General features: G+C 33.4%; 2 long non-coding RNA genes across 2 annotated transcripts in view; both read right to left on the reverse strand.

Annotated features, from left to right (window-relative positions):
* The window catches only part of LOC147835935 (uncharacterized), a 379840-nt gene extending 372796 nt beyond the window's left edge, over window positions 1–7044 (reverse strand). The window contains exon 1 of the long non-coding RNA XR_015495462.2: window positions 6774–7044. This is a non-coding gene — a long non-coding RNA (uncharacterized LOC147835935). The remainder of the gene's footprint in view (window positions 1–6773) is intronic.
* A 1277-nt stretch (window positions 7045–8321) lies between these two features.
* Window positions 8322–16782, reverse strand: part of si:dkey-172h23.1 — a 93239-nt gene continuing 84778 nt past the window's right edge. The window contains exon 4 of the long non-coding RNA NR_170249.2: window positions 8322–9257. This is a non-coding gene — a long non-coding RNA (si:dkey-172h23.1). The remainder of the gene's footprint in view (window positions 9258–16782) is intronic.

The raw sequence follows: 16782 nt of genomic DNA on the forward strand, positions 1-16782 counted from the left end.
CTGGGATCAAACCGTCAATTGTTTATATGGGAGTCAGTTGCTCTAACAAGACTACAGCACTTCACTTGCTGGCCTCCGCTACAAAAAGAAAAAGCATAAAGACATAACATTTCATGATATACATTATATATTTATACATTAGATATTGCATAGGGAACCTTAGCATACATCAATACCGCTGCCATATTTGTACACTGTTCCAGGTCAAATGTCATTCAAACACACTTAGTCTAGTCAAGAATAAAGCCAATCTGAAGATGCTGAACTTTTGTGCTGCTTACGGGTGTAGTAATGAGCGAATGTAACCCAGCTGGTCCTACACCTCGCAACCCGTTCTGACCTGGGATCGAACTGGTGAACTTTCGCATGGGTGTTGGTTGCTCTAACGAGGAGGCTAAAGTGTGCCTCCGCTACACTAACCCCCCTAAACCTCACTTCCATCTGGGTCATGGCACTAATGTAAACCCGCCAGTTTTACACCACCCAACCCACTCCGAGCTGGGATTGAATCGTCGATTCTTTATATGGGAGTCGGTTGCTCGAACAAGAAGGCTAAAGACCATGGCCTCTAGCATCTTTCGCTAGAGCACTTTAGAGGTCAGAGGAGTGAGGTAAACCTGCACAGTGCTTCACTAGCTGGCCTCCACTACACAAACAAAGAAAACAAACCATAAAGGCAGAACATATCATAGGCAAGCATTCATTGTTTTAAGTTTTTGTATGTTACAAACTTTTGTGCTAAACTCACGTTGTTGATGATAATACAGTCACTTACTGCATTGACCATAAGGCAAAGTAGCACCAACTTTTACAAAACTTTAGGCTTATGCTAGTTTTGTTGAATAAAACAAACAAATGAAATATGACAAGATGCTGGTGCGAAAAAACTTGCATTATTGCCGGCTAAGTGAAGTAACGGCTAGTTTTTGAAGTAGCTTATAAGGGTGCCTGATAACATAACAGTGCCTGTGCCTCAATTTGCACTGTTCACTATAAATTATTGAATATTATAAATGTTACATATCATTTAGATCAGAAAGGTGGATATGCACATTGAGACGCAGGGATATCTATGGTTCAAGCAAATCGTTCATAATGGAGATTCATTTACAAACTAATCGCTACCTCCAGTACAATTAGAAATCAAAGCAGGAGAGGAAGTGTATTTCAGGAGATGGATTAGATCTAATTTAACAGGAAGGGAGGATAATAAATTTCCATGCACACAAACACATGCTCTTTGTCAGCAATGTCTAAGCGGTCACTTAGCACGGACACTTAGCACTTCATCTCTAAAAACTGGACTGACGCAATTTCAATTTACAACAACTTCTATGTTAAGCTGCTTTGACACAATCTACATTGTAAAAGCGCTATAGAAATAAACATGAATGGAATTTTAAAAAAGTGCAAACTACTAAAACATATTGTGATAAATCTTGAAATGCTTTATGGTTGGACAAAATTGTCCTCTGACCTAAAAAGCTTTGAGGAACAAGACTGTTTTAACCCTTTAACCCTTTAAACCCTTTAACCCCTTAACTAATCACCCCACATTTAGATTGCACACTTCCAAATTAGAGGTGTACAGTATATGCATATTGTAAATTGTTTTTGAATTAAAGATTATATAGTTGTTGTTTTTTTATGTACTAAAAATGTCTTGAATAATTAGGCCTGCAGGGTTACTCTGTTTTAAACCAAAATTGTGATTTGAAAAGCTGCGATTATTTAGATTGTTACTATGGCGAGGGAGGCGAGTGTGAGCAGAACACTGTTAAAGGTTCAAGAAACCCTTATTTTTTTATTTTTTTATTTTAAGAGATTTGGTTATGTTGAGCTTCGGTTAAGACAGCGTTAGCACCTTTCAGCTATAATTGTGGGGAAAACTGGATAATTTTGAGCTTTTGTTTGCCAATTTCTTCTTCCGGGTTTCAAATAATTTTTGAGACTGGATCAAAATCGGTGACGTATGGCAAATCTGCTAGGAGTGATGATGCGTCGGTTTCTCATTATTATTCAAAACAGAGATTTCTTATCCTATGAGAAGACCCCGTTTCTTAATTATTCATAAGAGCACATGCTTTCTGAAGGTAAGGCAGACCTGCCAAGCAGTGAGATCCAATGACTGGACTCCACGTATGGCACACAGTATATAAGCCATTCATGAAGGGTCGTATGTCTTTGTTTTGATGATTCATTGGGGTTGTTGCATGTTTTTCCTCGCGATGCTGTCAGGGCCAATACAGCAAAGCTCTTTGTGTGCAGCAAGCATTTTTGTCAGGAAAGCTGTACGAGAATTGGATATTGGCGGACTTTGTCTTTTATCAGTCGAGTTGGATACCATTCAGACACATCACCTATATCCGTGCTGCTGTGTTCACCTATTTTTAAAATCCTCGGGATTTCCAGCTGAACTTATGGTTGGAAAAAAAAGGACAAGAGACCTGCTGCACTGCTATCCACTGTCTGCATTCAGACGCAATGATTTAGGAGAGAAGTCCTCCTCATTTATAGTGTTTATATAAACATGATTATATTTATGATGATATGACAAATTGTAGCTATGTGTATATGAAATTCCAAATAACATATGTAGCAGGGCATTAAATTACCTTCTATATTTCTTTGCATTTTAAAGGCTCGTACACACCCGGATGCTTTTCGTTTGCATTTATCGTCAGCGGTTTGAGATGTTTTTCCGAATTCAAACCAAATCGATTTACACTGGCGTCGTGCAGAAGAGTATGCAAAATCACTCCTTGACCTTACATGGTGCTACACAACTTCAAGCTTCTTAAACTTGTTAAACTTAACAAGCGCGCTGATGTGCAAGATCACATTGCTGCCCTTTATTTAATCACGAGGTGTTAAATGTCGTTAGAAAACGAGCGAAAAGTGTCTCAGTGTGCATGGGTCTTTACTTTGTAAACGATAAAATTATGCATCTACTTGCGGTTTGAGTCTCATTTTGTGAGCCGAATCACAACATTATTCGCAGGTTCAAAGGTCTAAGAACTCGCTTTACAATGCTCAGAAAGCAAGCGGGATATTATTTACATTAGTTTATTTGCTATAAATGCTCATGTTGCCTCGTTTATATATTAAAATTTTGTTTAATACATTCAAAACGAGCTTTTTCTTCGAGCACATAAAATTAAAGTTACAGTTCATTTATTTGACCACTTGTATCAAAGGGACAAATTGTATTACAAATAATATATAAATTATACATTTTGATACAAAAATTCTTGCGCTGCAAAATCTAAAATGGTGTATAGAAATCATTGTCAGTCCGGCATGAATGTCATAAAATCAATTTGAAAAAAAAAATAAAAAATCTTTAAAAAATTATTTTTTTAAAAACGCAATTAATTTTTCTCCAATTACAAAATTTTTTCTCCATCCCTACAAATTACAGATGATGACAATTAAGGGGTTAAATTTTTTTTTCTGTCAATCAGACTAGTCATCCATATTTTTATAATGTTAAAACTATATAATATTTGAACAAACTGTTATCGAATCATCTGTATTTATTGTTTGTTTAGGTCAGTCAAACACAGACGGAGTAATAGCATGAAAACATACAGGTACCCAAGAGCACCTTGAACCAGTGACTCTTAATGGTTCTTCAGCCTCTATGTCTTCAATAAGTCATACTAAAGTGGTTGTGTAGCTCAGAATACACAGGCATCTCTCTCGTCTGGGTTAAATATATAATTCAAAGCAGATGCACCACAGAGTACATAGTGAGGGGAAAAAGTTTGTGAACTTTATTTCATTTTTTTTTCCTCTCAAAAAAGCTGGTTTTAAAAAAACTAGGCCAAATCCTGCGGTGTGGTTGTGTAACAACATGATCTTAGCAGTGAATATCTTTCATCAAAAGCTGGGTGGGTATTTTTCCACACTCTCAAACTGTACAATTCAAACACTTGACGAAAAGGGATTATCAATAGTTGATGTTAACCAGTAATTATGATAATCTGTCTCATGGGAGTTACTCTAGAAAGATGTAATCGTCACTGGGCCAGAAAATAGATACACTGACAGATTCGATGTACAGTATATGTGAAAGGTCAGACTGAAGATCAAGTCTTTCAACATTTTAATTGCCACAGCACATCCCTAATTAACAATGGCATAATCGTATCGACAAATTAATGTAAATTTAAATCAATTTACAGTGCATTAATTGCAGGTAGGGCGTAAGTGACTAGCTGAAGGGCATGATATCATGTGATTTTACAGGGTAAATATAATCTAATTTCTTGCGCTTATTAACCTTAACCTGAACTTAATAATATAACCTAGATCCCTTAAACATTAATAAAAAGCTTGTGCGAGGTCTCTCTCCATCTCTCTTCATCCTGCACAGCATACGGATAGTTTTAAATTAACAATGTTTAAAATATTTACACGTTATATTATTCTTTTATTGTTTTGAATAATATAATATAATATAATATAATATAATATAATATAATATAATATAATAAAAATGTTTAAGTGTTCTGTAAGTCAACTAGGACTGCACATTGTGGAGAAAAAAAAAATATTGAGATTTATTTGACCAAATTTGCAATTTGCCATTTAAAAAAAAAAAAATCACAGCTTTTCAAATCGCGATTTTGGTTTAAAATCAATTAATCGTGCAGGCCTAAAGTGAATACAGTAGTTCAGGTCAGAGAAAATGCTTCTCCCACAAATCTTTATTAGCTTCAGACAACTTAACATATTGGCTTTATTCTGCAAATGCAGAAGTGTGCTCGATTTTGCAATTGTTTTAGAACTTCCTAGTCATTTTCTCCCATAAGAAACTGAATCAGAATAATAAGCGGCAGAAAACCCTCAAACTACTTGCTCTACAAACAAGTGTGCTCGTTACTATACATAAAAAGTTGAATAATATAAGAATAAAACATCAAGTTGTAACATCAAAAACCCAAACAAGCAGTTTTGACACCTAAAAATCAATGGAAGTGAATGAGACCAGAAGCCTCAAGCCAAAAAGATTCTAATGGCTGTACCCACTTGTAAGTGAAGTAGAGCCCTGCATCTGAATTCGAGCCCGTCGGGCTCCGACTTTTTTGATGCTTTACAGGGTCAGGCTTTGGGACCATTTTCACTAAAACACTTATCGGGCTTCGGTTCTGCTTTATAAAAAAAAAAAAACAGCAAAAAAAGTATAATGAGATCTAATGCATGCGGTCTGGAAGAGATTTCCAGCAACAAGTAATGGTGAACTTAAAACCAAGAAAAATTCTAGGAAAGCCAAACTTCTGGTCAACTTTTCAAATAGTGACTATAGCGACTTTTTAAATATATGAACAATGCCCAACATGTAAGTTGAGTAAACTGGAAACGAAAAAAAAAAACTTTCAAGTTAAAACAAATCTGGTCTATTTTAATGGCTATACCATTTTTAGATGTTTGGATAAAAAGACAGGCTTCTGGCTTTTGATAAGTTGTTAATCAAGGGCAGGGCGGGTCAGGCCCAGGCTAGGGCTTAGATTTAAGGCCCGTGCAGGGCTCTAGTACAAAGTCAATAGCACAGGATATTTTGACAATTACAGAACTTGTGTGTCACCTATGAGCAGCTGAGAGTTTTCACAAGCAGATTTTAATTTTTTTTTATTAACCATAAGTTTAAGTACAAACCATTACGGCATATTTAATGATCCAAAACATATAGTGTTAGTGTTGATATAAAAGTGCATGACTAGGAACAAAAAATAAATAAAAATCCTTAAGCAAATTAATACAACCCATATTAACATTTAGTTCAGCGCCCTCTACTGGTGTAAAAAATGACAGCCCTGTGTTGCTTGTGGTCATGAAATCAAGCATGACTAGCATTAACATAGCCTATGTTTTATTCTGATGATAACTTGAATTGTAAAGGACTACATATTTTTAATTTGTGTTATAAGGAAAATACCATGTACATAAGAAAGAGTGGGCCCAAATGTAAACCAAACTTTTTTCACATAAATTACTTTAAATATGTAAATATTTTAGAGCAATTACAAAACTCAAAACGTATTAATGTGAATGTCTATATTGTATATTTTCACTGTCAGAAAACTTTTGAATATGTAATACATCTTGTTCCTGTAGCATTGAATAAACAAAGTGATAAAACTAGCCTACAAATGTGAAAAATCTAAGAATATAGGCAAATAAAACAAGCACCTTTTCACCCTTTTATGTATATCTGTTTGTAAATATATGATTTATACCCTCTCTTCTATTTTATTCGTTATTATTATTTATGTTTCACTTGCTATGCCAAAACGTCGTTTAAAATATCTGGCGTTAAAGGCAAACCAGCACGTTTGCTTAAATACATCGACTATTTAGACTGTCCCTTACCACACATTCAGTATTTGTCCCCCATTCCCAATTCGTGTGTAAATGTACATTTATGGGTTTTGGCAGAGGTTTTTGAACACGATTTACTCCTAGTAACTACATTTTATCAGTACCTAATGCGTGTTTACTAGTGAGGGATCAAACCCGTTATCACAACTATAACTCAATGGTCAACACATCAAGCATGGATCCAGCATCATGTTTCCAGCCGTTACGTGGCCTACATGTTGACGAACGGGCAAAACGCAATTACACAAAATTTTCATGGGACTTCCTACTTTCACTTCTAGCTGTAGGTTATTTCAGGAAAATGTTACACAGGACAGGTTGTGTTTTATAAGGAACACTCCAACTATTTTTGATACTGTGCTCGACAGAAGAACAAAAGTCATACTCACATGAGAAAAAGTAAATAATCTTCGTTTTTTTGCGACTGAACTTTCCTTTCAAGTTGTGCATTCCGTTAGTGAAAGAGACTCGGTATCCCCTCAAACAGACTGTGTTTTCACACTACAGTGACTGCGCTAAATAAGTCCCAGTGTGTCTTGTTAGCTGAGCTGCACACCTGGAGACTTCATACCGCAGTGATGAGGCTGAGCGCGGCGGCGCTGCAGAGGCACACATGCCGCGCGGTGACCTCCATGCACTGTTTACAATGCCGCAACCAATAATGCTGTGCGGTCTTCTCTGACTATGTGTCAGGGGCGGACTGGGACTAAAAATCAGCCCTGGCACTGTAGCCACACCAGGCCACATTACCACACTGAAACACACCCATGCACGGACACGCACATTTACTACTTAGATTGGTGTAAAGATGGTGAAATAATATAAGCAGTACCATATGTAATAGATAATTAAAGATTTAATGTATTTGACTAGAACAAAACATCTCATTTATAACAAATTTATATATGCATTTTCTTTTTGACTTAGTCCCTTTATTAATCTGGGGTCGTTACAGCGGAATGAACTGCCAACTTATCCAGCATATGTTTTACGCAGTGGATGCCCTCCAAGCTGCAACCCAACACTTGGAAACCTCTGTAACCACGCATTCACAAACATGCACTATGGACAATTAAGCCTACCCAAGTCACCACATTTGTTTGGACTTGTGAGGGAAACCAGGAGGAAACCAACGCCAACATGCAAACTCCACATAGAAACACCAACTGACCCAGCCGAGGCTCGAAATAGTGACCTTCTTGCGCCACTGTGCTGCCCCCTTTCGAGACTATTTCATTTAATTTTATGCATTTGGCAGCGTCTGATTTTAGAGACTTATTTTTTGCTTTCTCTGAGCTTTTTTGTCACTGCCTTTCCTTTTTTATGGTCCATCCCTGACAATTAGCTTGTTTGTAGCTTTGTTAGACATTCCTGCCAGATTTTGATTACGTCCGGTTTACCTCTGATTGGGTCGGCCCATCTCAAAACCATACGGTCGTTGCCGATTGGGCCAATGCTTAACATTTATTATTATTATTACTATTATTACTTGCAAGAGATAAAAGCTGCCTGCATGTAAAATTAATACATATAAAAAAAATTTAAAAAAACTGCGGCCCACATTTAAAAAATGGTCCGGCCCCTCTAACATTTGCCAGAATTGCCAGATGGCCAGTCCGCCCCTGCTATGTGTGGTCAGTAGGCTACTTGGGAAGAGTCAAATAACAATAAATAATAATAATTAATACTAAGATTACAGTAATCATCCTAATCTTTTGTCATTTGCCAAATACTGACCATTTACTAATCTCTACTTGTATAAAGATCAAAGTATATATATATATATATATATATATATATATATATATATATATATATATATATATATATATATATATATATACACACACACACACACATATATATATATATATATATATATATATATATATATATATATATATATATATATATATATACACACACACACATATATTGTCCACAGATGCCTTTGTTTATTAATAAACTTTGTGTTTGAGCAAATTCTGACTCTGTATTCTGTCCAGTTCATGACAACAATTGATATAGGTGTCCATATATGGCTGTATATAAATACACACAAAGATAATAATAATTTGAAAGACTATTCGCAATAATATTGTATCATGATGTGAGAATCAAAACAATATTGTATCTTGTTCAGATATTATATATCCCTACGTATGTACACACATACATTTTTATTTGGAATATTGTAAACCTCACAGGAACTGGGGCTTGTCCTCCATATTTTACTGCTCACCCTTCAGTTGACACTTTTATTTTGCATTTTGAAAGCGCCTTTTGTACTTTAATTACTAAAAATGTAGTCCCTCGGCTCAGCCATTAAATGTGTATTAAAAGAAAAGCCCCTCTTCATCATTTTAAGTGCTCTCCTTAAAGGTGCCTTCTACTCAAAACAGAGACAGGAATTAAATGATGTCATGAGGTCAACATTTTGTTCCTCAGTGGTGAAATCCCAAACATTCCCAGAAAGTTCAAACCATCCTGGTGTAAATGATAAATGCTTGATGAGGAGCTGTTCGTGATGTGGAATATCTCTGCATGCATTCTGAAGTCAAGCCTTTGGCAAAATCACCCTTCAGACTGAAGCAACTTTTTCATTTTAAATGTCTGTCCGCTTGACGAGGCAGTTTTCTGCACTAGTTTTACCCTCCGGCTCTGCAGATGACAGGAGCCGCAGGCGGTGCTGGAATAAACCTCACTCTGGAGGTCAGGGGGTCTGTGGAGCTGCGGTTCATGTGGACGCAACACAATCCTCAGCTCACACTAACACACCGACCGCCATTCTGATCAATACAGCAGAGCCACAGGGTGAGCCGGACACCTGTTTATCTCAATCCACCACAGCTGATACTCCTGCTCACTGCTTTCTGGAAAACAAACAAACAACAAATAATTCATTTGATTATTACAGGTAGTTGCGAAGGGTTTTTGTTCCTCATTTTTATTTAATTTATCGAAAATGGAGGCACAGTGGCTTAAAGGTTAGCAATGTCGCCTCACAGCAAGAAGGTCGCTAGTTTGAGTCCCCGCTGGGCTAGTTCGCGTTTCTGTGTGAAGTTTGCATGTTCTCTGCGTGTTCACGTGGGTTTCTTCTGGTTTCCTTCTGGTGACCCCTGATAAATAAAGGCACTAAGCTGAAGGAAAATGAATGAATGATGTGCTAAAATGACTAAAAGAGCCATAAAAAAATATGAAAACTGACATTTGAGATCATCAGTTGCTATATAGGATTGCAAAATACTGGAAATCGATACCAGCTGATACTAAAATTAAAAAAAAAAAAAAAAAAACATCCATTTTCTCCAGAATGATGGACCAAAGAATAGCAGAAGAAAAAGAGATATACATGTTCTAATTAACTTTCTTTTTAGTGAGGCAAAGTTGTCTTTGGCTGTCAAGAAAACATTTTTTGAACAACACAGGGTCAGTTGATGCTGTGGCTATTTTAAAAGGGTCATTGAAATGTCATAGTAAAAGTAAAAAAGTAAAAAAGATGTTGATGAGGATGATCTTTTTTTTTTTTTTTAGTTAGTTAGTTTAATTATTGATGTATTGTTTTTGAAAATATTTTATGTATGTGGAAACTGTCAAATGAATATGAAATTATTATTATTTTTGTCATATTAAGAAATTAGGTTTTGTTTTTGGTTTAGTTTTAATTGAATATTTAAAAAAAGGCCTAAAAGTCAATTCTCTGTCCTTTTTCTCTGTCTCTTTAATCAGTGTGATTCAGGCACCATCGATCTCTCTTAAGCAGCCATAAGGTCTTATTGTGGCTTACTTTGCGTCTCTTGCTCCATTTCTGGCTCTCTCTGCTCTCTTTCTGAGCTGATATTGTTTGATGTGGTGTGATAAATCATAGTATTCCACAACCGGGTGTAAAGTGATTCGAGTCACAATCAGAAGGTGTGTAATCAATAATGTGTGCCACACACTGTCTCACGAGGTTCAGCCAAGCAGTGAGTGTGTGTGAGAGAGAGCGAGAGAGAGAGAAAGAGAGAGAGGGAGAGAGAGAGAAAGAGAGAGAGAGAGAGAGAGATGAAAACTAAATTAATAAGCGGGATCTGCATTTAAAATATAACGCAAGCACGTCACCAGAGAAAATTGCAGCAGTTTTTACCATTCTGCGAGGAATAAATAAATCAAATAAATAAATAAAATTTAAAAAATAATAATAACAAATTAATAAATAAACAAAAACATATAATTAACAAATTAATCAATTAATTAACTAATAACAAACTAATAAATAACAAATAAATAATTAACAAACAAAAAAATAACACATAGATAAATAAAAAACAAATTATCAAATTAGGAAATAACAAATAAATATATACATAAAATATCAAATAAGTAAATAAATAAATAACAAATTATCAAATAAAGAAATAAAAAATGAATGAATAAATAAATAACAAATTTTTAAATAAGTAAATAACAAATCAATCAATAAATAAATAAATAAACAAATAAATAAAAAATAACAAATTTTCAAATAAACAAATAAGTAAATAACAAACAAATAAACAACAAATAAATAAATAACAAATTATCAAATAAGTAAATAACAAATAATTAAACAACAAATAAATTAATTAATTAATTAACAAAATAAATAACAAATAAATAAATAACAAATTATCAATAAATAATAAATAATTAAAAATAAAAAACAAATAAAACAAATAATAGCAAATAAGTTAATAAAATAACTAATTGATAAATAACTAATTATCAAACAAATAACAAATAAATAAATAACAAAAGATCAAATAAATAAAAAATAACAAATAAATTAATAACAAATGATCAAATACAAAACAAATAACAAATAAATTAAGAAATAACAAATGATCAAGCAAATAACAAATACATAAAAATAATGATCAAATAATAAATAACAAACAAATAAATAACAAAAGATCATATAAATAAGAACAAATAAATAAATAAATAAATGTATAAACAACAAATAATCAAATAAATAAATAACAAAGTCAAGAAAATAAATAACAAATAAAGAACAAATTGTCAAATAAGTTAATTAATTAATTAATTAATAACAAATATGTCTATAATAATAATCATCTATTTTAAAAACATTTCTCTTCTGTTGAACACAATGGAAGATGAATTTGAAAAATGAAATTTTTACCTGATGTTGGTAACAACAAAAGAACTCAATATTTGCAAAGAAAACAAATTTATTCAGTTTACAAATTAAGTTATGTGTATAAAAATACACAGGAAAAAAGTATTGAACACGAAGTAAGGAGATGTTAAAGGACAGTAAAAGCCCAGACAGCAGCTGAAAGAGTAGTTCTTATCAGTTATATTAACATTAGCTGCTTCAGCCCACCATCTACATTATCATAAGGACGAAGATGAAACCAGGGTGAACATTTAAGTAGAACAATGATCCAAAACACAGCCGAGGAAACTCTCAAATGCTTTCAGAAAAATAAAATGAAGCTGTAGAATGGCCCAGCCAATCACCTTTTCTATTAAGTCCAATAGAAAATACTAAATACAGCTCAGATTTGATAGACGAGATCCACAGAACCATAAGGATTTTTACACTCTGTTAATGTCTGTGAAAAACTCACACCTGAGCACTTCATGTGACTTCATTCTACATTCTTTAAGCTCCCATCATCAAAAAAGCCTTTTATATAAAGAAATAAACACATTTAGTTCAGTATTTCTCCGTGTTTTATTTGATTGGTATTAAGTATAACTAATTTTCCAGATTCTTTTGTTTTAGGTTTATGTTTGCATTGTTTGAGTTCTTACCAAAATCTGGGTTAATTCCATGTCAGCAGCTATTTTAGAAATATTATTCCCAGGAGAAACATACTTTTTTTTCCTGCTGTAAGTGAACAGTCATTTTAAAATCCAAACATTACCGCAATAACATGCAGCCTAATAATTATTTGAACTTTATTTAATAATTGGAAAAATCTGAACACATTTCTGTCAAAACATAAAAGCCTCTTCAGAAGTGCTGGCCGTGTTTCAGGACAGACTGCGTACATTCATATCCGGCCGTATTCTGGTGTGAAACAAATTATTACAATCTAATCAGCTCCCAGTGGATGAAAAGCCATTCATTTCTTACTGATTCTTCCATTTCAGCATGGAAACATGTCACAGCATTGAAGTTAAATGGGTTGCAAAGGTCAAGTTGACTTGAAAATAAATGGCTAAGAAAAGTGGCATGACATTGAAGAGGGGAAATTGCGTTCAGTGACTTGTTTACTCAAATATTATCGGATGTCATGCTGCTTCTGATTGCTGTCAGACTGTGCCATAGTGTGTGTGTGTTTTCAAACAGTCAATTCAGTTTATTTGTGTAGTGCAGTAACATTGGACAATATGGTTCTGATGGTTTATGTTAGATAATTAAACTATGAATGAATGACAAGCCATATTCTTCTACACCATTTGTTTTCAACATTTACTAATACACTTTAAGAATGTAAACTAAATGAAGAGGTTTTGAACTCCCCCTATTTTTTTATCGAAATCTCATCACACTTGTTTTTGCTTCAGATTGAAGTATATTCTGTAAAAATAGTTAGGTTAAAAATATTCCAACATATAACCCAACTATAGGTTATTATAGCACCTTTCCAACTATAGGTTATTTTAACCCAATGCATTGGGTTATATAACCTAACCCAATGCATTGGGTTATTTTGATTAAATATAATTTTTTTACGATCTGGTATTTCTAATGCTACTATTACTAGTACTATTCATTTTTCCAATTCTCCATTTCTTGAGAAAACCAGCAACTTCAGTAAAATTTAGCATATTTATGTGTCTATCTTAGTATTTAAATACTGTAAAATAGTTAAAAAAAAAAAAAAAAAAAAAAGGCAATATATCTTTACCAAGACTGGACGTGACACCGGTCTGATGTCTCTGCTAGTTCCTAAAGAATGTTGGCCGACAATATCTCAGATATGTGTATCCAAAAAGTTTTGTGTGAAAGTTTTTTTTCACATGAGGTACTTACACAGGGTTAAAAATGGCTAAAGGTTAAAAAACAACAACAAAGCACCCAATGTTTTTAACTCAACCATTGGGTTAAATAAATAACGTTTTTTACAGTGTTTGTGCGTATATATATATATATATATATATATATATATATATATATATATATATATATATATATATATATATATATACAGTTGAAGTCAGAATTATTAGCCCCCTTTGATTTTTTTTCTTCTTTTTTTAAATATTTTCCAAATGGTGTTTAACAGAGCAAGGTCATTTTTACAGTATGTCTGATAATATTTTTTCTTCTGGAGAAAGTCTGATTTGTTTTATTTCAGCTAGGATAAAAGCAGTTTTTAATTTTTTATGAACCATTTTAGGGACAAAATTATTAGCCTCTTTAAGCTATATTTTTTCTTGATAGTCTACAAAACAAACCACTGTTATACAATAACTTGCCTAATTCCCCTAACCTGCCTAGTTAACTTAATTAACCTAGTTAAGCCTTTAAATGTCACTTTAAGCTGTATAGAAGTGTCTTAAAAATATCATTTAAAATATTATTTACAGTCATCACGGCAAAGATAAAATAAATCAGTTGTTAGAAATGAGTTATTAAAATTATTATGTTTAGAAATGTGTTGAAAAAATCTTCTCTCCCTTAAACAGAAATTGGGGAAAAAATAAACAAGCGGTCTAATAATTTAACGGGGCTAATAATTCTGACTTCAACTGTATATATATATATATATATATATATATATATATATATATATATATATATATATATATATATATATATATATATATATATATATATATATATATATACATATATGTATAAGCCCTAAAAAGAACAAATAAGACTTTCTACAGAAGAAAAAATATTATCAGACAAACTGTGAAAATTTCCTTGCTCTGTTAAACATCATTTGGGAAATATTTAAAAAAGGAAAAAAAATCAAAGGTGGACTAATAATTCTGACTTCAACTGCCAGTGGTGATGACGGGCAATTCGCCAATGAATCGTTTGTTTTAACCAGATATTCTAAGTGAACCAGTTGAATCAGTTCATTAAATTGAAAGAAGTTGTCTTGAAACGGTCAGCGTTTTAAGTAAGTATTAATGTTATGAAGAACTGGGTTGCACTGGTAACTGTTACGGTGCCAATCGTCTCAGTATGTATATTAACACTATTAATGTCCAATAACCATGAAAGAAAAAAACACAGACGTACTAAATTGTAGGTGTTTACTCAAATAGGATATATTAATTCTCAAATAACAATATTATTTAAATGAAACAAAAACATACATCAAAAGAGCGTAGGCCTGCGCAAATAATAATGAAATAAAAGGTTCACAATAGTATGTAAAGAATAATGCTGATTGCTTACAAATCAATAATAAAAAAAAATATTATAAAAAGTCCTTTCTACATGTTCAGATACCAGGAGGTTGAATGAAGCTGGTCTTTTAGCTACAGTCTCAGGGCCGTTGGTGCACAATGAATCCTCCCGCGATGAGAAGGGCAGGAATTTCAGCCGGTACTGGATGTTGCTGAATAATTATGATACTGCTTCATACGACTCTTGCACATGTGTGGTTCTATAATGAACAAATTAATGTGATCAGTAATAATTGGAATCATCGTATGATGGACACCAGCAGCACTACAAATGTGCTGAGTCATAGCCATACAATATGCATGTAGATAATAGTTATGTGGGCAATTAAATACTCAAACATTACAATCAACAATGCAGCAGTTGTACATCAATTAAACACAAGTAACTGACAATCATATTAATATAATATAATGTACTGTCGAGTGAAACTCACGTTTCTTATTGATGCACTTGCAAGGATCGTCACGAGCGAGACTTAGGCACCATCTATAAGCGTTATTAAAAACCATCCGCTGTCAATCCAGATTATCATACACCCTTCTGCAGTTCACAAAGTGAAGGTGCTACAGAACGAGTGGATCGTTTACTGTTTTACGCCGTTAAATGTGAGATTGTAGGACCTCCGCTTTCACATCGCCATTCCTGAACTGATTCACTTTCGTTTTTATCATTCGGTTGACTTGAACTGAACTGAACTGATTCGCGAACGCTTGCTTGATTTGGTTGATTCCTAACTGAACTGATTCGCGGTGGCGCGACTCACTAAATATGCCACACCTTTTCTTCTAAATGAGATATAAAATAATCTTCATACAACACCTATTTTAAATGTGCATAAACTGAACAATGGCTTTTTTACAATTAACATACTGTTACCCCTCTGACTCAACATAAACAATATCCTGAGTTATTCAGTTACTAGAACAGTACACTGACTCATCTGCTGTGAAAAGAGACTTGATGATGATGATGATGAGTGTGAGTCGAGTGTCTGTTCCCTCGCAGCATGCTCTCATTGAGAGTGATTCAACCTGACTAAGGTCATTTTTATCCCACAACATATTTTTACAAGCCAATTAAGCAAAGATAAAAAAATAACTCAAATAATATTGCTTATTTATTTAAGTAATGCGTTACTTGACTCGTTGCTTTTAAAAAGTAATTTTTAAGTAATTTTTTTTGTTGCTTAAAATGCGTTACCCCCAACACTGTCCACACTGTTATTATAATACATATTATAACAATCTGTCATTTACTTGTTAAGCAAGTAATAGTGTTGTTTTACACACTGAAAAAATATTTTGCTGCTAGTTCAATCTACACATTTAAAATGAGTTAAAACAACACAAGTCTTGAGTTTTTTTTTTTAGAAACCTTAATTGTTTTATGTTAAAACTACTTAATTTGTTAGGTTAACTTACTCAATTTGTGTTGGGACAACATGAATGAATTGTGTGTACAATCAGATCTCAAAAAGCTAATTTTGCTGCTTGTTCAAATTACTTATTTAAAATTAGCTGAAAAAAACAACTCTTGCATTTTTGGAGGACTGTTTTATGTTCAATCATCTTAAATTAAAAAGTTAACTGAATTTGTATGTATTTATAAAATCTGAATGAATTGCATGGAAGACTGCATTTTTTTACGGTGTAATTGTTAGGTAATATTTTCCTCACAGCACTTTAATGCCACTTCTTGAACCATTCATTCATGATAAACACTAACAAGACAATGTGCTGCTGTTTTCTTAAGAAATACAATATTCATTATTCAATATACACAACGCCGATGTCCAACTGTCATGTACTTCTGCTCGTTTGGAGACAAGAAACGGGCAAAACATGCAATAAATGTGTTTGTGTTGTCAGCTACTCATCTGGATGACTTCATGCTGCACAGTCTGTCACCTCTTTGGCAAGATCCATCAAAATAAAGCACCCGCACCTCTTTTGACATCTAGAAATGAAGGTAAT

This window comes from Danio rerio, chromosome 7 (genome assembly GCF_052040795.2).
Source record: "Danio rerio strain M-AB ecotype USA chromosome 7, GRCz13ab, whole genome shotgun sequence".
NCBI lineage: Eukaryota > Metazoa > Chordata > Actinopteri > Cypriniformes > Danionidae > Danio > Danio rerio.